Genomic DNA, 22866 nt, shown 5'->3' on the forward strand with positions numbered 1-22866 from the left:
CCTAATATGTGCACCAGGTTGTCCTGTTATTCTCACTACCATACACACATTGAAGTTGAATAACATACTCCTCTTTTCCAATGTGCATTAGCCATATTTTCTCATTTGATTTGCATGATAACCCTTGAGGAATAAAGATAGTTACTACTTCCTTGCTGATAAGGATTGCTCTCTTTATTTCTGCCTCATCTGCATTTCTAAATCACAATTCACACACTCCATTTTATAAGTATTACTCTAATTGTTGTCAGATGAAGTGGGGGTCCTTTTCTTCACTGGGTGCTGGGGGGTGAAGTCCTTACAATATCTTGAGAAAAAGAATTGTCTGAGACTCACACGGAGAACGAGTGATTTTTATTTGGATGGAATTACATCTTTGTGTTTCCAAAGTCCCATTTCCCCTTGTCTAGTCACAGAAGTATAGCTGGGGTTCCAGTAAAGCTAGAAACAAAGTCAGTGTCAGTTTTTCCCCCCAAGATAGCTATACTCCATTAGTCCTGTGTGTGTGGGATCTGCATAGCTATGGGCCACAAGAGAGAATTCAGGAGAGTGTGCCCCAAGCAACAAAATCCCAAGGGTCCTGAAAGCAAAATGACACCAAGAGGAATCAAGAGTGTGAACTCCTTTGTCAGGGGATGGAGCTAAGTTATGACCCTTTGAACAATTTAACTTAGATCAGGGGATTAATATCCCAATTTCTATGTGGTTGCAGTGGCCATCCCCATTCTGTCCAATGACCACTGTGCCCAGGTGTGACTGACAGCAAGCACCCTTCCTAGTCATCCCAACTTCACTGGGCATGCAGTTGGACCCCTGGGGAGCACAAAGTTGTTGTAGCTTCCTGGTGAAGATGTCTAAATGACACGCCTATAATATCTGGCCTTCCTTTTCTTCTTATCTAGTATTAATATTTGGTTTAATTATGATGGTATCGTAAGAACACTGTAGACCACCACCTCATTCTCCTCTAATGCCATTTCTCAGGATCCTATTCTTATAATATCATCTACAAGATGAAAAATTGAATATATATGCATTCAAATGGAACTGTGTGTATGTGTATAATGATTATTTCCACAACCAGAATATAAATTCTATGAAAGCAAGGACCATGTGCCTCCCTTGTTCATTCCAACTCTGTACCCATTTAGTGTCTGGCACATAGTAGGCATGTAATAAACATTTGTTGACTGAAGGAATGATTGAACATCAGCTACTGTATTCAGGAGGACTCTCTCAGTTGCAGACCCCTCATTCAAACTAGCTTGAACAGAGATGGAAAATTGTGGAATTGAATATCTAGGAAGTTTAATCACAGTTTCATTGAGATTAGGTTAAACTTACTCTCTTACTTCCCACCCACTTCTCTTCTTCCTTTTCCCCTCCCATCTCCCTATTCTCCTCCCTATCCTCTTCCTCTCAGCCTCTCAGCTCTCCCTTCTTTTTCTCTGTCTTATTCTCCTTGGCAGCAGCCCTCTTCTACCTCCTCCATGCACAGTGAAGATGGCAGGTGGTAGCTCTGGGATCTCTGCCCTAGTTTGGATCCAGGGGAAAGAAAGCATATTTATTGCAATATCAGTCTCTTAATTTTAGGAAAAAAGAATTTGAGGATTGGCCAAACCTGTATCCTTTGTTGGGGCAGGGTACAGTGATTGGCAGCCCTTTTCAAACCACATGGAAGTGGGGAATGGTATTTTCCCAGAGCAAGAGATATTGGGTAGATGAAAACAACATATGTCTTCCATATACTTTCACATGGAATTCTACTAAGTAAAGGAGAGGCTGCTTTTAATATCAAGCAACTTCCTGCCTCTCAAATCTAACTCTCTGGATGGAGCTAAATTTGTGCCCATTTGAACTGTTTAACTTAGATCCTAAATTACTAAAAGATGGACTGTACTTTATTTTTTTGACTCTCAAGGTATTAATAAGTCAATTACAGAGACAAGCCTACCTATAACCTTCATCTCTATCTGTTCAGCAAAGCAGAAGACTAAAAGCCATTTTTTTGGTTTGTTCTGGCTTTAGGCCCAATAGAAATTCTAGAAATTTGTTTATAGATAAGTTGTGTTTCAATGTCTGAGAGGAAATGTGCTACTGGGTGCCTACCCCAGGAGGCAATTCCCCACTTCATGGAGAAAAATCTGCAGGCAACATGCTCATTTTCAGATGCATACAGAAAAATAGAATATTCACCCTTCCCATTGCTAAGACAATGGAAGTACTGATGTTCCTAATGGCATGCAACCTTACTTTGGTTATATTGTTCCAGGTATACAATATGGTGATTCTATGTTTTATACCTTACAATGTGATCACTGACTAATTCTGGTAATCATAAGTCACCATGTAAAGTTATCACAGTATTATTGACCATATTCCCCCTGCTCTTTTCACCTGTTCTCTCTCCCCCCACCCCTCCACATACACACACATACACACTTTCTCCCTTCTGGTAAGCATACCTTTTGATCTCTGTTTCTACAAGCCCTGTAGCCTCATTTTTCAAAAGGGAGAATTGGGTTTTCTGGTTTAAATATTTGTTAATTTGTCCAGGCTCTTGCTTGTGTATGAAAGCTGTCTTCTGGTAAAAAGTAATGATCAGAATAATTAAAAACAAAACAAAACCACAACTTTCCTTATTAGTTTCTAATTCAGGCACTGTGATTTTATATCCTTTTCATATTGGCATGACGTGCCTGAGAAGGAAACAGTTTTATAAAGGAATAAGAATAAATGTGAAAAGTCCTATTAAGATGTCCAATAATGTAGGATCAGAGACTTAAATGCTGTTTATAACATAGAAAGTGTTTAACTGGTTCTTTATTGTCACAGCTTTTTTATTTTATAAACTGGGTCTTAAGTGAACCTTCCTGCTTTTTAAAGTTATAAATATATATATGATTAGTAAGAAAAACACTGAAGGAAATGAAAAGACCTCACATCCTGTACTTCCTGACATCCTCTTTAGATTTTGTGAAGTTTCCTGTCATTATTTTTTAGTATATTTATTTTTTAAAGAAATTCCTTTAACAAGAAGAGAGAAGCCAGTTCTCTCTTTTTCTCCCCCCTCTCTCCATCTCTCTCTCCATACACACACACACACACACACACACACACACACACACAACACCTTGAAGATTTAGAAATATGTATTACAGTATTATTGCATACTTTAAGCACCATGGCCCATGACACATGGGTGATTTGGGAAGCACTGGAGAAAACCCCTACACTAACGAGAGAGCAAGAAGTATTACATGCTAGATTTCTGCATTTCTTCACAGTGATGGAGTCACAGGATAAAAAATATGGTTATCCTTAGTCATTATTGTTAATAGCTACCACTTATTGAGCTTTTGCTCAGTATCATCATTGCTCAGTGGTTTACACACACAGATACTCCACATACTGCTCATTTGTCATGTGCCCATAATTCTTAATATCAGAGTTTATGCTGTGAGTTAAGGCTGTGTTTTTGGTGGTCACAATCCATTGGTGAATATGAACTTAACTTAATGGGTAGAGATAAACTCAATCCTGTAACAGCTTGTGAAAGTGAATTATATTATCCCTATTTTTTGGATGAGAAATATCAGAACTCATTCAATTTCACCGAATTACTCAAAGGTAAAAATAAAACTGTATTTAAAGAGTTTCTGTCTCCAAAATCTTGTCTTAACTACTAGGACTATGTTACATATTTATCAATTCTGGATATGTTACATTATAAAGATAAATATATGTAGAAGAAAACTAGTTTCCTAATATATCCAACTAGAGGCCATGTGCACAAATTTGTGCACAGATGGAGTCTGGATGGCCTGTCCTGATTGGAGCTGATTGGGGCCAGGCTGGCTGGGTGGAGGGGCCACGGGAGGTTGGCTGGCCAACCCTGTCCCCGATTGGGCTGGTTGGCTAGTCATTCTGGTTGTCATGATTGCTTGGCTTATAGATAGATAGATAGATAGATAGATAGATAGATAATAGATAAGGGAGAGCCTAAGGCTTCTGTACAATTAACCAGTTTGCATTGTATTGAATACAGTCTTAAAAATCAAATGTGGCTCAGCTGGCATAGCTCAGTGGTTGAGTATTGACCTATGAACCAGAAGGTCACGGTTTGTGGAAACCCCTTTCACATCTGCATGGTTCAGGGTTCGGGTTCTGTAGCCTCATTTTTAAAAAGTATTGATTGAGTCACTGGCTCAATTCATTGGCCTCAATTTTATACCTCTTATGGACATGGGACGACTGCAGGAGCAATTGAGAATATGTGCTTCCTGATTTTCTTCATCCAAGTATTCATGTGGTTGGAAAAAGGCTGGATTCCTGTGGTTTTCTGATAGCAAGGGATAACTTCCCAGAACCATTCAGCAAATTTTTGCTTACATCTTATTGGCCAGAATTGAATTATATGTCCATTCCCGAGTGGTTGGCAGATGGAGAGATGGCATCATAAGTCACCATGTAAACTTATCACACTATTATTGACCATATTCTCCCTGCTCAAACCAACCAGACTTGTCTTTGCAGTTGAGATCAGCTTCCTTTAGGCACTTGGCTAGATGAAAGGTAAGAAAAATTAAAATTCTTTTAGGAAGAAGGGGAAGATATTTTGTTGAGTAGATAATCAACAAAGCTCACTACATACAAGAAATTTTTAAAATGTTGGTAACAATTTCCTAGTAGTTCTAATGGATTTAATATTGAATATTTCTATCATCAAAACAGTTTAATCTTTAGAGACTATTATGTCATTCTTCTTCTCACAGAAGAATGTCTCTGGAGGCTTTTAAATAAAAATAAAAAAAATAAGTACAGAGAGTTTCTATTTTTCCATATACTTTGCCACCAAAAGAAATCTTAATTTTTTACTCAAAAATAATATGTTGTATTCACTCCCGCAGAGACAATGCATAATGATTGATCTCTGTTGGGAAAGACATCATGAGAGAGAACCACTAGCCATTGTGAAGAGCTTTATTTCTCTCCCTGACCCGCCCCTCCCCACCACACACACTCAGAAGTTACACTCAGCATTATCCTCATGCCAACTTGCCAACTGTCTGCATCATGACACAAAGACATTGCTGGTTAGGATCATTCTAGCCTGAAGAAAGGCAAGCGCAAAGCCAGCCAGGCTCAGATGAAATGCACACTGTTTGCTGAATGGCCATGGTGTTTTGTGGGTTCCCTTTATGAAAGACTAGCATCAAGTCAACAGCCCACAGTTGCTCAAATCTGGGCTTTGGTTTCATTGCCACCACCGGCCACTTCCCCACCTGGGAGAACTACAGCTCAGAGTGGTGTTTTAACTATGTCCCCAGGGGAGTGTTGAGTAAGAAGAAAAGCATTCTAGGTCTCCAATAAATCATTTCTGGAAAAAGGACACTTCAGGAACATTAAACAAAGCGCAGAAAAGCCTTAGCTTGCGATCTGTTTCAGAATTTGAGTGATGGCTTTCCTCCCTGCTTAGACAAACACCGAGCAGGAAGTTCTGAACAGGAAGAAAACTTCTGTCCGGAGCACAGAAGAGAATAACTAAGGATGACTTTCATTGATCCTCCCCTGACCGTTTTAACGAATGAAGGCAGCTTGTTCTTTGACTCTTTCCAATTGAACTTGTGATTATTTTTACAAGTCCTGTGGTGTGGCTCAGACAACTCTAGAAATCTAATGAGCCTGGAACATAGTTTTTCAAAGCTCAGCTAAATCCCCAAGTAGTTAAACCAGTTTCCTCTAGTGCCCTGACTACAGTGTGCAGGTAAATAGCTCTCTCTGGGATATCTATCTGCCTGTGGGAGGGCCGATGGGAAAGTAACGTGCATCTCTCGCTCACCAGGATTTGTAAATGCCTTGTGATGTTGGAGAAACATACCTTTCTGTGTGCACCTTGTGATTTTCTATTTGGCGAGCTTTGCTGTTGTCCTCCCGCCTTACTTTTCCTCTGCTGCACAATTGCAATGCTCAGTTGTCTATTAACAACGATGTCAGCCCGAATTTATTAGCTGAGCTCGCTGCTGGCTGCCTCCATAGCAACCAGCTGAAAATATAAAGACTTTCCCCATGAGCCCATACTGAACAAAAGCACATCACCATCTCTTTCTGTTTTAACATTTGTCTACCTCAAGATGAGCTGGACAGAATTCAGAAAATATTTTTCAGCTGGGAACAGAAATAATCAACCAGGTCAAATGCTAGGCCTGATTTATTTGGATGCCCTACCGATTGTCATCTCCCTCTAATGAATGGCTCGTGCCATCCACCTGAAATCTGTCACTTAGGTTATTTGAGTTTCTATTCTGCATGTGCTAAAATTGACATTGCTAATAGGAACAAATTCTTATAATGGATGGGGATTCAATGAGCCAGTTGATATATTTGGCTAACTATTTTCTTTTATGTTTTTTAAAAAAACCTTTAAAAATTTTAAAAGCCCCTTAGGATATTAACTAGCATTTTGAAGAAAGCCTAAGGAACTGATTTTCATTCTCTTCTAGGAGTCCTTCAGCTTTAAAATGCTGAATTTATGATTCTATTCTGCCATATTCCCAGTAGGAGATTCTAGATCATTATTTTTTTCCTGAAGATTAAAGAAATTCATTAGACACCAACTAGTCAATGCAAATCTATGCATAAAGTAAACAGGATAGCATGACTCTGCCATCACTGAATAATACCTCGCACACATTAGGTACTCCCAACCCTCTATTTTTGGCAGCTGGACATTTTCAATTACTAGTTTTGTAATTATACAAACTATATGCAACAGGATTTTCAAATTGATGGCTCACTATATTTTATAGCTTATGTAGCTGTAACATGTTTAGAAGGGAATTTATTACCTTCATGCTTGGATAGGATGAGAATTGTCATTCTCATCACCTTACACAGGGTCTCCTTGTTCAGTTATGTATGCGCATGGCTTTCTAGAGGATCACTGGATTGCCCTTTCCCCTTCTTTCTACAGAAGCAAATATTAGAGGAACGAATTAGAAGAACCATACAATTCCTCCGCAGATATATTCCAAACCAGACAGGCAAACAGAAAACCAAAGGAGTTTTGCCCTATTTGATCATAACCACGCTGTGTTCAGCATCTTCTCTGCTGAGGTCCAGGCCCTGTGTAGTTGGATGCAGACCAGGTGATGTCCTCTTTGTTTCACAGGAGACAAAGGGCGCCCTCACAACTCTTGGTTTTACAGGCACTGCCCTGTATTCTTTCTTTTTTATAAAAAAAATAATTCTTGATCTATTATCTCCCCCAGATCTTCCTCCCCTCCCCACTGTAATTTGACAGTTTGCCTGTTGCTTTACTGTCTATATTTGTCTCTTGGTTCATCAATTTATAATGTTCTTTATCATCCACAAATGAGTGAGGTCATGAATAATAGATCAACCGAAGGACTTGTGTACATGCATATAAGTACAACCAATGGACATAAAACTCTGGGGAGGGAGGGTATGTATGGGAGGGAGGGAGGGGGGCAAAAAAAATCAATAAAATATATTTTTTTAAAAATTCTTTATTGTTGAAAGTATTACATATGTCCCCCCTTTTTCCCCTTTTAGCCCTTTCCTCCCCTGTCCCTGCCTTCCCTCTGAGTTTCTGCTCTCTGTTCCATGTTTCTATGGATCTGGATCCATTCCATTCATCAGTTTATTTATTTATTTTTAAAATATATTTTATTGATTTTTTACAGAGAAGAAGGGCAAGGGATAGAGAGTTAGAAACATCAATGAGAGAGAAACATCGATGAGAAACATCAACCAGCTGCCTCCTGCACACCCCTTACTGGGGATGTGCCCACAACCTAGGTACATGCCCTTGACCGGAATCAAGCCTGGGACCTTTCAGTCTGCAAACTGATGCTCTAGCCACTGAGCCAAACCAGTTTCAGCTGTTCATCAGTTTATTTTGATGATTACTTAGATTCCACATTGTAACCCTTGCAAGCTTACCCAGTCAGTTCTCTATCTTCTGAGGCATGTTTGGTTCACACTCACTTCTGATTCCTGATTTTCAGTAACCTTCAAAGGCATTCTAGGTGCATTCAGCCTGGGATCTCCCTGGACACCCACCATCATCTCACATTCATTACTATGTGCCCTATAAGCAGTGTGGTCCACATGGAATATCTCATTTAAACTTCATAACAGCCATCTGAGTCAAGTACTGTTAATCAGTATTCAGGTTATTAAGAAGACACATAGAAAATAAGAGGTGAAGTCAGGATTTTAACCCAAGCCTTCTTTTAACTGCTATTCTCCACCTCCTCCCAACTCTTGCTCAAAAGTAGAATTGAATATGAGTCACTTGGGTAGGGGATGGGTTTCCTAACCACATCGAGTTGTTACCAGTCTGGGAGAGGGTATAGGTCTAGCTGCATAGAATGTTTCTGTCTTCCAATAGTCTTAATTCTCTTAGTGGTAAGAGGCTTCATTCATTTTCTTTTTATTCAAAATTGGCTTTTTGCCTTTTATCCACGCAGTAGGCCACGATAGCCCAGATTGTATTCCTGACGGGCTATCATGTCCCTTGTCACTTGTACAACAAAGGCTCTGGCTTGGCCTTGGCTTTTAGGTGAAGTCATCTTAGAAAAAATACAAGAGCCACAAAAATAGAGTTTAAAAAAAATGACAAACATTGCAAGCATTCATTTTATACTCCCACAATCTTAATTTTCCAATTGTTCTTAGTTGAAGACAAGAACTGTAAGAGATCTTAGAAAGTAGTGAACTTTTAGAAATATTCACAACTACCTATACACAAAACACTCACTGTTACATCCTTACTCCACACAAAGCAGATAATATTAAAGAGACTTGGAAAGAGCTTTATAAATGCAGGCTCACTACAAAACTCTAAGCACACACAAATAAACAAAAATAATGAATAACAAATACTTAGCATACTTTTTTTTTTTTAATCAGAAGGATAAAAGACTAAAGTAGGGATTCAGTTAAGAGCTTAGTGGCTTTTACTAGGTAACATTTTCTAGTAAGTTTCTCAATCAGTCTAAGCAGTGATATTACAAAGCAAAAGCAAGTTCCTGTGAGGAACTATCTTGCTTCCTGGAGAAAATTAAGGCAAGATGATTTCTACTCGGGGTTGCCAAGGTGCAAGGCAGAATATTGTTATGTAAGGGAAGAGCCTTCTCACTTGATGAGAATAACAAGAAATACAGTAAAAGTCTTAGCTTGGTAGGAGATGGAATATTCAGCTCCTGAAATATTGCTGTGAGTTCTGAGTGACAGAAACAGGAAGGAAGAGTGAGCAATACCCTAGTCTGTATTGCATTTGGCCTGTTAGAAAACCACGTGGTGGGTCATGGGGCAAACTCTGTCCCTGCTCTTGCCTTGACGTGCTTCTCATGAAATCTTAAACCACATTGAGTTTTTTGTCAAATGAGTCAGATGTTTGATCATGACAGAAGATTATGATGGCAGGGGTCTGGTCTATTTTGTACACAGCTATGTTGTGAGCATAGTAGGCATTCAGTGAATGAATGAATGAATTTGCACACCTCAAGGTCCCATCATCTAAGAGCAGACTAAGAAATATTTCGCTCTTCACATAGACAATGATGATGAAAAAAATGAAAGAAAAAGACATGCAGTAGAAAAGGTCATCTGTCATCTGCCATAGTAACTGAGTTACTTTGTTCAGATTCAATTTGTATTTGTGGCATCTTTGCAGAGAAGATGCCAGAATATAAAAGCTAAACAATCATGTTTTTGTGTAGCCACGTGTGCATGTGATTGTTCTTTAGATGTAGATATATAAGATTCTATAGACATTGCCATGGTTATGGCTGACTTTAGTCAACTTTTCATCAGTCCTCCTGAAATCCTAATTCTACTGATTTAGCAGTAATTATTTAGAATTATAGGAAGCAAGTTTGACTCATAAACAAAATAGCCCAGCCCCACTAATAATGTAGCTCAGTGATAATAAGAGGAAAGTAATCTGGGAAGTTCACTCCTCCACTCCAGAAATCTCATGACATCTAAATTGGGAGTTGGTGGCCATGTAAACAAATTCAAATTACCTTCCAGCAAAAACCTCAAACTACTTGCTTGAGATGGTTTTGGGTAGATGACCTGAATCCAGATCAAAATCAAAAGCCACAAAAATACTGAAATAGCTGAAACAGAGACATAGTCATTACAGGAAGCTTAGGAAGTTTCAAAGAAAGCTTAAAAAAGAAGAAGAAAATCTATACAGCCAGAGAAGCTGGTGGTATTGCTCATCCCTCCTGGAAATGTTGATGACATCCACTGAAGAGGAAGGGGAAGGAGGTAGAGGGCAAAACAAGCAGCCTAGACAGGGACAAAACAGGAAACAGGAGTGCTGATGAAACTGAACTGCAAATCGGGAAGAGAGCAAAGACTCAAGCCACAGAGCTGGTAAAGACACTGGAAGAGGACAAAATGAAAGTAGTGAGGGACTCAGAGAGAACTATGGACTAAATAACGCATTTACAAATAGATAACGAAGTCTCAAGTTTTCCTACTGAAATGACCTGGAAAGAGGCTTAGAACTATTACAGTTATTCCAGGGATGTTCTATTGTACTAGGTTTGCATCAAATATTGCTTGAAATAAATGGACCTTCCAATGTAGGGAATTCTGTTTTGCTGTTATATAGAGAAGTCTGTATCTCTATAGTAATAGGTGAATAGATTGCCAACACTATGAGTAATATTATCTCATTCTCACAAGTCTTAGGAAGTATGTAGTTTACCATCCTTAGTTCCTAGATGCATTCTCTGAGGTTGTATCATTTGTTAGGGGTCAAGTGGCCAGTGCAGGATAGACTCAGGACATAAATTTCTTACTCTCAACTTCACAATCTATATTCTAGCTGCCATTTCATCTTGCATCCCAAGTATAGAGCCATTTGGTCGATACTTGACATTCTACTGAACATAATGATTCACCTCTGGTTCATTTCCCTTTATATTTGATCTATTTTCCAGAATTGCTGTTGTTTTCCTTTACCGACCTTTACAGGGAGACACAATAAAATGTTCAGAATTAAGGAGCAGCCCAAAGAAGAAAATAATAGTCTAGAAATAATAAAGTCTAGAATGGCAGAGTGCTAGGATAGTATAGATTGTTGATTTCAGTTCTCTCATTAGAGCGAGTAACCTACTGACCCCCAATTAACCATCTTACTAAAAGTAACAAAATCTTTTGACTGAATGGAGAATGATCAGTAGCTATGTTTCATATATTTATTTGCAATACTTTGGGGGAATTATTGTATTAATAATCTAACATAGCTATTATTATTATTTATAAAATAACAACAATTTGGTATGGGTAAATGATTTGCCCAAGGTTACATAACATAGTAGATTTTTTTCAAATTTCTCCAAACCTTATTTCATCCAGGAATTATACTATTGCCAGCAAGGCCCAAATTCAATTGACTTTAAGCTTATGTCACATAGCAATGGTTATTGTTTTATTGTTAATCCTCACCTGAGGATATTTTTTTTTATTGATTTTTGGAGAGAGTGGAAGGGAGGAGGAGAGACAGAGAAAGATAATAACATCAATGTGAGAGAGACACATCAATTGATTGCCTCCTGCATGTGCCCCACAACCAGGCCCAGGGATTGAGCCTGCAACTGAGGTATGTGCCCTTGACTGGAGTTGAACCCAAGACTCTGCAGTCCATGGGCCGATGCTCTATCCATTGAGCCAAACTGGCTAGGGCAGCAATGGTTGTTTTTAAATAAATAAAAGTTTTGCTTCAGAACCCAGAGTTGATGTTCATTGGTTGCCATCCTGGTATGCAGCAGGCAGAGGATACTTCCTCTAACCACCAGGACAGTTTTGGATGCTCCACTGCTCTTTCATAATCCAGTTGGTTTGCCATGCTCCTTGGGTTAGGAAATAAGCCCCTTAGGCACTATTGCACAACGTTATTTAAGGTCTTAAGAAGGCAACTTCTAAATGAACAAGGAAGTCCACAAATATTCATACAAGTAAGGTCAACACTTAATACCAAAGGGATTCCATTGAGAGAACAATTGTGTTGTTGGGAATTTGAGGACAGATGTAGAAAGTTGCTGTGGCCACAATGTGAGGACATTGTGAATGTTGAATGTTTGTTTTGGGTTAATGGGGCTTAAAGATATTTATGTGATGAAACACCTGAAAACCTTGTTGTGTTTTATGGAATAAAATGAAATATAAACACTTAAATAATAATAATAGTAATTATTATTATTATTATTATTATTATTATTATTATTATTATTGTTGTTGTTGTTAATCCTCACCAGAGGATATTTTTCCATAGACTATTTTTAGGGAGAGTGGAAGAGAGAGGAAAAGACAGAGAGAAACATCAATGTGAGAGAAACACATTGATTGGTTGTCAGATGCCCTGACCAGGGCCCGGGCCAGGTAAGGAGCCTGCAACCAAGGTACATGCTCTTGATTGGAATTGAACCCAGGACCCTTCCTTTAGTCACAGGCCGATGCTTTCTCCACTGAGCCAAACTGGCTAGAGTTAAAAAATTTTTAAAGACCCATAGCTGTATCATTTTGTATTGAATCAGATACTATCTTAAGAGGATGGTAATGTTATTAAAACCAAAGGATTAGGAAACATTATGGAGAAAAACTTAAAATTCAGGTATTTTGTCTATTGACTTATTTTTAAAAAATATTTTGCATGGAAAAGACTGTAAGTTGCCTATCCATTCTCCCCTCTCTCTTTGAAGGAACCTCAATTTTCAGCTAGGTGCAGAGTCTCTCAAGGCAAAAAGTACATTTCCCAGCCTCCTTTCTAAGTATGGCCATGTGATATTTTCTGTCAAAGATATTGAAGCCTACTTCGTAACTGGAAAGCCCAGAGAGGCTGTTTAAGGGGATTCAGCTCAGCTGGGGGGAGTCCTGTCTGCTGTTCCTTCCTTTTTTTGGCCTGCAGTGCAGATGTGACAACTGGAGCATGACCAGCCTTGAGATGGCCTTGATAATAAAAGCCACATGTTAGGATGTGACATCCTGCAATGGCCATAGCTAGATTGCCTCCCTCCAGATTTATTTTATTTGAAAAAATATTGAGAGAAAATATTGAGAGAGAGAAAAAAAAAAAAACTCCCCCAAATTGTGGCTTGCTTTAGACCTAACAGTATACATTTTTCTTTTATGTGCTGAAACACCTAATCCTAACAGATACATTACAATAAAAAAAAAAAAATTTCACCCCCAGTCCTAATATTGAATTTTAGAGCTTGAACATCTAAAACTACTCATATGATACAAGAGTAGAGTTTGAGCCATAGGTTTTGTTATTATCTATGTATTTTCTTTCAAAATCCATAGAAACAATTATTTAAACTAGTTTCTATTTTTAGTTTGGAAAATGGCACAAGATATTAGCTTCCCCAGCTCTGTTTCTCTCTCATTCTCATTAATATCCAGGAATAGTATAAGTTTCATCTAGTCAAAGTATATATTTTTCTATGTTTTTATACAATACTCTAAGTTATAAAATATACACACATACTTATCTGATATGATTCTCATAATAGGGCCATGAGGTAAGACAAACATAACTATTTCCATTTTTACTAATGTGGTAACTGGGTTCTCCTGTTCATTACATCACTTTGAGGTAGATGAGGCTGTTATTATCCTTAATACTCACAAGGCAGAATCATGAAATGCTCACATCATCCAACCCAAAGCCTTGAAAATAAGTTGCTATTTAATAAATACTTGATGAATGCCTGGATGGGTGACTGGTGAGTGAGTGAATATGGAAAAAGAGGCTCAGGAGAGGAAAAGGAGGTATCGGTGTCACAATACTGGAATTAAAATTAGGGTTTCCTCATCCAATTCTAATTTTTTCCTATTACACTGCATTGCCTCTCCCTAGAAATTAATTCTCCAATTTGCTGAGTTGTCCATTTGGGTGTGCTGTCAGTGAAAGGCAGTACTAGTATTCAGATGGACATCAATGGTGAACTTCAACTGATGGCTCAGCACAAACCTGCACACACCACAAAAGAGTTTGCTTTCACTGGCAGCTCTCCCAGTCTTCACATATTAATGCTGTGCCAACAGCTATTGTCCTTGACAAGTGACTGTGCTGGCAACATAGGATTCCCTTAAACAAAATCCTTCATATGAATAATCGGCAAAGAGTCTCATTTCTGACCCCTCCCAGAGCTAGGGTTTTTGTTTTACTTGGGAAAAAGTTCCAGGAGGCTTTGTGTTGTGGTGGTTTAACTTGAGGATTTCTTTAATATTTAAACTGGGAAACACAAGAGCCACAGTAAAGCCTACCATTTAGAGCATTGTCTTTCTTCTGAGAGAGCTGAGAAATGAACAAAGCCAACAAACCCTGAAATCATCACCCTGATTTTCTCTAAGGTTTAAGTCCATAGATTGTGCAGATGATTGAGACAGAAATATTAAATGATTTCTCCCAAGTTATCTAATTCATCAAGATCAGATCAATTAGATTTGAGCCCTATATTAGTCAGAGAGCTAATAAGAAGAACATCTAAGCCTGCCACTTACTACTTGTGTGACTACATCTACATTATTTTCTCTGAACATCAATATTAATATATTTGTGTTTGGGATAATACTGTTGGACTCTCAGAGTTGTCAAAGGTTGACGGTAAATGCGATACTGTAAGTTGCCTTAGGAGCAATTTAGAAGTCACTCAATTCGATGTTAGTTTCATTCCTTCTCTCTTTAATATTGGCTCTATTTTCAGAAACCCTTGCCAAATTCGGTGACCAAGTAGAAAATATGAGAAACCCAATATAATCTTTACAAAAACCTTCAATTTGTTTTTGTGTACAGAAGTTTAAAAATTCCCATAATAAGTAAAATTTACAAAAATACCTAAGAAAATCTACAAGACACATGACCTGGTTCGCTTGGCCTACAATTATTCTTGTTCTTTCATGTCCTTTAGGCCCAGATTCTATAATAGAAACCAGAATATTGAGTAGAGACATTTTGGTGCCTATCACTTTCTCATGATCTTGACCTAGAAATCCTTGTCCTTGTCCACACTTTTTTTTTTTTAATTATTGTTATTATTATTATTTAATTTATTTATTTTTATAGTTTGCCTTTACTTTATTCAGCAAGTATTTTTGAAGCACCAGCTATGTGCCAGGCACTACTTGAGGTGCTGAGCATATATTAAGGAACAAAACAGAAAGTAATCCTCTCTTAGTAGACAACAAACCAAATATGGTAAATATGGTCTACTGGTGAGTGATATGCATAATGGAGAAAGAAAGGGAGATATGGAGTGTTGGGGAAAAAGTTTGCAATTAAAATTTAATGGTCAGAAGACATTACATGTGAAGATGAACAAGTAAAGACCTGAAGAGTTGGTGCATGAGTCATGCAGAAATCTGGGAGGATGGTAGAAGGCATGGAATATACACAAATCCTCAGGCAGGAAAAGTGTGCACAGAATAGCAAGAAGGCCAGTGTGGCTACAGCAGAGACAATAAAGGAGAAAACAGACATAAAGTAAAATGGTAAGGAGGCAGGGAGGTGGCAGGCTGTGTATGGCCACCATGAAGACTTTGTCTTTTTTTTTTTTTATATACTTATTTATTTATTTATTTTTATTTTTTTGTGGTTTCAGAGTTTTTGTTTTTTTATTTTTATTTTTTTAATATATTTTATTGATTTTTTTTGCCCCCCTCCCTCCCTCCCATACATACCCTCCTTCCCCAAAGTTTTATGTCCATTGGTTGTACTTATATGCATGTACACAAGTCCTTTGGTTGATCTATTATCTCCCCCAGATCTTCCTCCCCTCCCAACTGTAATTTGACAAGACTTTGTCTTTTACAATAAGTGGGTTTGAACACAAAGGCAACATGACCTGACTTACATTTTAATAGGACTATTCTGACTACTGTATGGAGAGATAGGCTGAAAAGCAGTGAAACCAGTAAGGAGATTTTTGAAATAATCTGGTGAGAAATGATGCAAATATTTGCTGATAGCTTGGATGTGAGAAACAGGGAGGAGTCAAAGATGGCTCCAAGTTGTTTGGCATGAAGAATTAAACATGGTTTTGCCATTAAGGAATGTGCAGAAGACCAGAAGAGGAACAGGATTGGGAAAGACCAACAGTTTGGTTCTAGCCATATTAAATTTGAGATGATTATTAGATATCCAAATAGAGAAGTTGTGTAGAACATTAGATATCATTCAGAGTCTAGAGGAGAGGCCTGGGGTAGTGATATGAAGTTGGGTGTTGTCATTATACGTGATATTTAAAAAAAGGAGAAAGGTATATGTGTGTATAGAAGTGGGCAGGTAGATAAGATGGATTAGTAAATTTAATGTCATGGCTCAGAGGGATTGCTCCTTGTAATCATTTGTCTGGGAAGAGAAAGGGGGAACCATTGAGCAAACGAGTTTCAAAATCCTTCAAATGAAAAAGATGATCAGTTATGGGAGAACACTGGCTACACTAGGGGCTGGAGTAGGGCCTGAGGAAGCTGAGGAACTGCAGGTGAAATGTACAAAAGAAGGCTAAGTAAGGGAAGAGATGCCCTGACTGACTCAGAGAGTGATTCAGACTTATAACGTTGTTCACACAGCACGGTTTATCTGTTCATAACTTTTAAAAATTATAGCTCTCTTTGATGCAGTAATTCTACTTACTGACATAAATTCTAAGTAAATAGTAGATTAAATTTTAGTAAAATAGTTATATGTACAGCTATCCATCACAGTGTTATTTGTAATAATAACAATAATTTTAAAACACTTGGTAACAATCTAAGTCCAAGAAGGGGAATATTTCAATAAATTGCCATATACCTATAGGCTAAAATATTTAGCCATTAAAAATCATGTTTACAACAATGCTCAATAACATGGGAGATGTCTATAGTATAATATTAGATAAAAATGAACACAAGTCCTGGGTGATGTGGCTAAGTGGTAGAGCATTGGCCTTAGCACCAAGGGGTGTGGGTTCAATTCTTGGTCAAGGGCATGTGCCTGGGTTGCAGGTTCATTCCCAGCCAGGTTGGCAACCAGTCCATGTATCTCTCTCCTCTCTCTCTCTCTCTCTCTCTCTGTCAAATTCAATAGAAAAAAACATCCCCAGGTGGGGATTAACAACTAGAAAAAAATTGATATACACAAATAAATACGTTTATAAAATACGACCCAGATTTAAAAAAAATTTAAGTGGAGATTAAAATAAGAAATTCCTACCCTGACCAGTATGGCTCTGGCTCAATTGGTTGGAGTGTCCATCCAAATACCCAATGGTGGCAGGTTTGATTCCCTGGTCAGGGCACATTCCCAGCTTGTATGTTTGATCCCTGGTTGGGGGTTAATGGGAGAGGCAGCTAATCAATGTTTATCTCTCACATTTATGTTTCTCTCTCTCCCTCTCTCCCTCCCTCTCTCTTCTTGAAAGAAAGAAAGAAAGAAAGAAATAAAGAAAGAAAGGAAGGAAGGAAGGAAGGAAGGAAGGAAGGAAGGAAGGAAGGAAGGAAGAAAGAAAGAAAGAAAGAAATTCCTGAGTTGCCCCAATGCTCCTTGGATTGGTCTGACTGCTAGTTTCTCTGTTCATTTCAGTTATGGGTTCTATGAGGCCTCCCAAATATTCAGTACCTTGGTCCTAAAACAAGTGTTCAAATATGAGTGATTGGGCAAAAGGCCTCAGGATGTTGAGTAAGAGCTGAGCTGGTGACACCAGTGTGATAGATCCATCAGTTATCTCCTCGAGGGGTCCAGGGCTTTCATTAGACTGGAGTCTCACCCATTTGAGTTGGCAAAGAGCCCTGTTATGAGAACACCTAGAACTTGTCATTTGTGTCTGGATTGTTTGTTCACTAGTACTCCTGAATTCTTTGTAGCAGGGTCATTTCCTGTTTAAAACTCTTCAACTTTTCTTCTTCAAAGACCAGGACTGACTGAAAATAATCTCCGTCCTACAGAGCATGAAAGAGTCTTCACAATGGTAAGTCAGTGATGTGATAGGCTATTATGAAAAAAGAAAAAGGCAAAATAACTGGGAACTGCAGTTAGTCCCTCTGATTTGGGAATAATCATAGGCAGTACACCTGCCCACATTGGACTAGTGCAGAGCATTTTCTGTGTTGGTAAATCCATCCAGGTTTTTCCTGGGAGGCTGGCTTTAATATCCTGCCTCTTTAAGATTGAGAAACCACCCAGCCCTCCTAGCTCTTGGCAAGCAATGTATTGACTTCATGTTGTTACTCAGCATTTTGTTTTGTATTGAAATGCCTGGCTCTGCACAACCGGTTTGTAAAGTCTGGGGATCCTTGGGCGTGCCCAGAAACCCAGGGGCCTCAGGAAGAGAGAACTAAAGAGACAGAGTGACAACCGGAGAAAGACTTTACAGCTCTGAGCAACTTGAATCAAGCCTATGTCAACAGCCTAGAGTCTTGTTACTCCCTAGAGCAGAGGTTCTCAACCTTTCGAATGCCGTGAACCTTTAATATAGTTCCTCATGCTGTGGTGATCTCCAACCATGAAATTATTTTCATTGCTACTTCATAACTGTAATTTTGCTACTGTTATGAATCGTAATGTAAATATCTGTGTTTCCCGATGGTCTTAGGCTCTACAACAGTGGGGTCTCGACCCACAGGATGAGAACCGCTAGCACCAATGGAAAACACAGATCTTTACATTACGATTCATAACAGTAGCAAAATTACAGTTATGAAGTACAAAAAAAATAATTTCATGGTTGGGAGTCACCGCAACATGAGGATCCGCATTAAAGGGGCGCGGCATTAGGAAGGTTGAAAACCACTGCCCTAGAGCCTTTCCACTCTCTTCTCTTGGTTGCAATCCCCCCTACACTTCTAGGAGCAACTCTAATGCTACCTTCCCCAGCCTAATGAACCTGGTCCTCTTCTGTGTTTCCTATAACACTTGTTTACTCTGTCTAACTTACAAGTCTTCCTTGTAGCACGCTCTTTAAATATGTTTTATGTATATGTATTTCCCTACTGGTGACCTGGACAATCAGAGTGACCTGGTTTCATTTGCATCCCTTTCTGTTAGCACAATGCCTTGCATTTTATTAAATAAAAATGCTTGAACTGAGTGGAATCAAAGCCTAAGGAGATGATTTGATTTCTAGTAGACCTGAGGATGTTGAGTCACGCACAGGTCCTGCCCTCCTCGGATGGACCTCAGTTACCCCTTGGTTTGCTGTAGCTTCAGCAGAGGCATATCTCCCAGGGTTGCTATGTCCCATAAGTATCTCTGCCTACACTGGCCTTAGGGTCTGTCTTTAAATCATCATGGAATCACATTCACTTTAATAGTTCATATGCTAACATTGTAAAGACACTGAAAAGACCAACATGGTCTTATTTGATGAAGAACAACCACTTTTTGAAGTGTTGTTGTTGTGTTTTTTTCCCCCCCCCCAGGAAATAAATGACCATGCATAGGGGATTACTTAAAGTTTTATTGTAGATTAAGTGGAATGTGGTATATTAAAATGATCGTGTAGCTGGAACCGGTTTGGCTCAGTGGATAGAGCGTCAGACCGGGTTCGATTCCTGTCAAGGGCATGTACCTTGGTTGTGGGAACATCCCCAGTAGGGGGTGTGCAAGAGGCAGCTGATTGATGATTCTTTCACATTGATGTTTCTAACTCTCTATCCCTCTCTGTAAAAAAAAATAAAAATAAAAAATCAATAAAAATATATATTTAAAAAAAATGATCGTGTAGATCAATGTTGATCACCATGAAAGAGGTTCTTGGAACATACTGTTCAGTAAGAAAAAGAAGTCTAATGTAGTATGTTTATTATGATCCTAAATATTTTATACTATGTATTATAAAATATGTATAAACATGCCTAGAGAAAAAAAACATGGAAAATTATACAGGCATTTATCCTTCTCATAAAGTATCCATAACAAGAACTGGATATAGCCCAGTGAGCAATTATGAAACATGATTTAAATGTACTACTCATAGTGGTAACTACTGATTGAGAACCAGCCTCATCCGACTAGCAGTGAAGCTGCCGTTTCTCCTGGCCACTGTGGACTCTGCTGCAGGCAGAACCGCACAGCAAAAGCGACAGGGGTCAGAGGGCCCTGAGTGCCGGAAGCAAAGGGCAGGAGGGAAGAGTCTGCTTCTTTTTGTGGTTTTTGATCCACCATTTTTAAAAGCTGGAATTAACAACCAAATACACTTGTGATTATGAAAGCACATGCATTATTGAAATTACTATGAAGAAAAAGAAAGCCTATTCTACCATGAGTCTAAAACTGCTCTGTTCCCATGAAAATATTTGTAGAATCTTGACTTTAAATTTCAGCTTGATTTACTTTTTTGATAGGGATTACATTCATCAAGGATGAACTTTAAAAACAATAATAGCATTTATCTATTAAAACATAATAGCATTATCTAAGTTTTCTTAAAAAAAGCATTATCTAAGTGAAAAATGTCTCTCCCACGCTTACTACCCAGACACTCTCCTCAGCTACAGTCAGCATTACCTATGTCTTATCTCCCTTTGGGCAATTTAAGATTTCTTAGGGATGCAAATATTTAGCTAACAGAATAGACGATACTATTATAACATGTTAACTGTAGTTGTCAAGTAGAGAAATTTACGGGGAATATTTATCCTTTCATAGTTTTCTGTATAAAAATTTCCCCCATTAAGTCAGAGAATTAAAGGTAATTTCCAAAACCATTTTGCTGGACTCTGTGACAGCATGCCTAAATCTTGCACTGTCATCACTTTTTAATTATTCTGTTTCTCTGCTTCAAGTTGGTAGTCTTGGTTAACAGTATAGCTAATGCAAAGAAGTTTCCTCTTAAGATTCTTTTTCTTCCCTCCTCTTCCTCAATCTATACCTTGTTGGAAAAAAAAAAAGGCACATCTAAGTCATATTCTGAAGAGAAATTACTTACTGGAATTCCCACTGTGACTTCTGCATATTATGTGATCCATACTAATTAAATTAAAATCACTAATATCTAGTATGCTTGATTTACTTAATCTGTTTAAAGTAACAGCAACATTCCCCAACTGGTTTGGCTCAGTGGATAGCGCATCAGCTTGCAGACTGAAGGGTCCTAGGTTTGATTCCGATCAAGGGCACATGCCCAGGTTGCGGGCTCAATCCCTGGTAGGGGGTATGCATGAGGCAGCCAATCTCTTCCTCTCCCTTTCTCTCTGAAATCAATAAACACAGACACACAAAAAAAAAAATTTTAAAAACTGAAGTAACAGCAACAAAAACAATATCAAATTCTTAAGAGATGCTTACCATGCTAGGAAAGGGTAATTATTTATTTTAAAAACAAAATATAATAAGAGTTGTGGCCCAGAAAGAAGCTCACTACAGACTGATTCATATGCCTTTCAGCATAAGACAAGATTATTGTTTGTCTCATTTTTGATTCTTATATTTCCAGTAGGACATGATCTCACTCATCTAGGGGAAATGGTGAAAAACATATAATAGACTGATGAACAAGTACAGACCCAGAGATAAAGAATCATTGGTCAGACTGTTGGACCTCAAAGGGAGGGTTGGGATAAAAGGAAGAGATCAACCAAAGGACTTATGTGCACACATATGAGCCTAACCAGTGGTCAAGGACAATAGGGGGTGGGGCATGAGTGGGGAGAGGGATTGAAATGGGGGGTTGAGACAAATATGTGATGCCTTAATCAATAAAGAAATTAATTAAAAATATAATAAGAGTTAACAATTACAAGTGTATAACTGGTAAACTGGCACATTTCAATTTTGTGAATACATTTTGAGCTACTTTCGCTATGCTTGCGGTCAAGTGTTTTGCCAGGCCTGCTCCAGGTGTGAGAATTTGAATGACAGTGTCATTTACTCATAAATACAGTTTATCAGACCTAGAAAATGTCATCTCTGCTGTTGCTGCTATATCACCTGTAAATTCAACCTCAAATTTTACTTCCTTGTGCTTTCTCTTCCATCTCCTCCTTTCCTTGTTCTTATTCATCTTTTTTTTTTTTTTTTTTTTTTTTTCCGTCTTTCCTGGCAGGAGGCTAATGTAGCCTTAGGAAAGTAGAGTTAGATGAGCACTGATAACAAAACACAGGGAGCCAGGGTTTCTGTCTAGTTCTCTACTAAACTAGGTGTCTTAGGCAGGTCACCTCAATGTTCATTTCTTTGTTCAACAAACACCTGCTGAGCTCCTGCCATGATCTAGGTGCTTGGAATGCAAAGATGTTTATGACATGACCTCTACTACAGGACTCTGCACCTGGCCGCTCTAGTTGTCTCTAAGGAGGCCAGATGTCAGGACAGCAGCTGGAGCAGTGAGTGGACATAAGTCTGTGGTACACCCCATACAATGCAATGTGCTAAGTGTGGGTAGTGTGACGACCGAGGAGCTCAGGAGCAGCAGCTACAGGGTGTGACTGTGAAAATCTGTTCCATGGTGTCAGGGAGCAAATGGTGGCAGTAGTGGCAGCAGTGATCTAGCTCCATGCCTTTCAACACTGCTAGCTGTTGCCTTGGCTGCCATGGTCAGAAAGCAAAGCAAGTGGGGTGGGGCATCGAGTGAACCTAGCCCACAGAGTTGCATGATTTGAAAGAGTGGCAGAATGCAAGCTCACCTTGAGTTGTGGGTTAGAGAGATCACCTGTTTGGGAGTTGAGGAGGGTCCAGTAAATTTAGATCACCACATTTCATAAAATGAACCCCCTGATCCTGTGGGGAACAGAGCCCTTCTTTCTTTTCCCATGGTTTGAACAAATAGATGAATGAAAAAGCTCTATGGAACCTTTAAGTATACAGAGATCATGTCCTTGGTGGAAAATTGGGAGGGTCTA

At 38.7% G+C, this 22866-nt stretch overlaps 1 long non-coding RNA gene across 1 annotated transcript; it reads left to right on the top strand.

Moving 5' to 3' along the window:
* The first annotated feature begins 266 nt into the window (after positions 1-266).
* On the top strand, positions 267-22580 carry LOC118704810. Its single transcript, XR_004983525.1, has 3 exons — positions 267-418; positions 10735-10744; positions 22566-22580. It is a non-coding gene; the product is annotated as an uncharacterized LOC118704810 (long non-coding RNA).
* Positions 22581-22866: the final 286 nt, after the last annotated feature.

Source organism: Pipistrellus kuhlii, unplaced genomic scaffold (assembly GCF_014108245.1).
Source record: "Pipistrellus kuhlii isolate mPipKuh1 unplaced genomic scaffold, mPipKuh1.p scaffold_m20_p_1, whole genome shotgun sequence".
NCBI lineage: Eukaryota > Metazoa > Chordata > Mammalia > Chiroptera > Vespertilionidae > Pipistrellus > Pipistrellus kuhlii.